The sequence below is a fragment of the Eschscholzia californica genome, unplaced genomic scaffold, assembly GCF_041429995.1.
Source record: "Eschscholzia californica isolate CP2 unplaced genomic scaffold, dmEscCali1.0.p SCAF_1, whole genome shotgun sequence".
NCBI lineage: Eukaryota > Viridiplantae > Streptophyta > Magnoliopsida > Ranunculales > Papaveraceae > Eschscholzia > Eschscholzia californica.
In genome coordinates this window covers 49,289,201-49,290,724 of record NW_028238198.1, presented here as the reverse complement: position 1 = coordinate 49,290,724, position 1,524 = coordinate 49,289,201, and the positions used below count along the sequence as shown (strand labels likewise).

General features: G+C 38.5%; 1 long non-coding RNA gene across 1 annotated transcript; it reads right to left on the bottom strand.

Moving 5' to 3' along the window:
* Positions 1-394: 394 nt before the first annotated feature.
* On the bottom strand, positions 395-1,273 carry LOC147567344 (uncharacterized). The gene is made up of 2 exons (XR_015237650.1): positions 995-1,273; positions 395-573 (listed from the first exon to the last, which is right to left on the bottom strand). It is a non-coding gene; the product is annotated as an uncharacterized LOC147567344 (long non-coding RNA).
* Positions 1,274-1,524: the final 251 nt, after the last annotated feature.

The following is a 1,524-nucleotide window of genomic DNA, read 5'->3' as shown; positions in this document are numbered from 1 at the left end:
CAATGAGTCATTCATCACATATCGAATCATGTTTCACGAGTATCCGGATACAAGAATTGGCTAGACATGGTGGAACACATAACAAACGAGAAGAAAATAAAGAAAAACAAAAGTTAAGATTGAAACCCCCTTTTTTCAATTATGACACGAGGCTAGAATTAGGGTCGGGTTCGGACGGGCTCAGACATAATATAGCCGGACTCGGGCGGATCGGGCACTACCTCGCCTAGCCCGCATCTAATTGTCGGGCGGATCGGGCCGGACAAAAGCCACCAATGCAGAGCCCGTGGCCCGTCCGAGCCCGCCTGCCCGAGCGGGCTCCAGCGGACTCGGGTCGGACGGGCTCGGGTAATTTTGTTAAAAACAAGTATTAGAAAAAAAAAATTGTCTGAGGTTTTTTTTGTCAAGCGTCAGAGATTTATTACTACACCAATAAAATATACATAAAAAGAAGGGATTACATGTACAATTAACAAAATCAAAAAATTAAGTTACAAAAAATTGCATTTCAATCTGCAAATTCCAACTTTAAAAATACATTGGAGAGATTTATCTTCAAGTTCCAACTTTAATCTGCAATCCAAAAGAAATTGTGTAAGAAAAGAAAAAATTTAACACCAACATATGAATCATATAATATAACATCATCATATATATTTAATACATCAAGATATAGATCTATCTCAGAATATAGATCATAAAAAAAAAATAACAAATCTGATTCATAAGAAGTAATAGTTGAAATTTAGTCAACAACCCTTGGTTGGAGTGGCAAGAGGTATAGTCTACCATCCCAGAGGTCAAGGGTTCGAGACACGCTGACCAATTCAAAAAAAAAAAAAAAAATAGTTGAAATTTAACCTTTCATAAAAATAAATCAAAAGAGATTTGTTTATATTAAAAAGGTTTCTTTGTAATTAATCAAGATCTGAGTCATTAGAAAAAAAAACCTTCATTTATAAATCTAGATCTGATTCAAGAGTAGTCTTCATACCTTTTTTCTATGTCTATTTAGAATTTCTTTTAATCTTCATCTCGACATTGAGTTGTTGAAAGCAATGGCATTATCCTCTTTAGAAAACAAAGTTAAAACTAACAAAAACCCTAAGGTTAAACTCTACAAAACCCTAGAAGGTTAAACCTCAAAAAACCCTAGTAGGTATATGAAGCTTCTCATCCTTTCTTTCTCTTTCTCTATCTTTGGCTCTATCTCCTTCCCCTTCTCTTTCTCCCTCTTTCTCTCTCTCTCTAACTAAAAAATGGTCTGGAAAACAATAAGGGATATGCAAAAAATGGCTTATATAGTGTAACCCTAATCCTAACTCCCTAAGTTTATGATGGGTTAAAGAAACGGTCCCCAGCCGTTGGATCAATAGATCCTACGGACCATACATCGGGTGGGTTTCGGGCAGTATGGTGGCGGGCTTTCGGGCGGGTATGACGGGCCGGACCACGGGTAAGACACCTTACCCAAGTCCCGCCCGCGCCCGACCGAAAATTCGGGCCGGGTCTGCCTGGACCGGG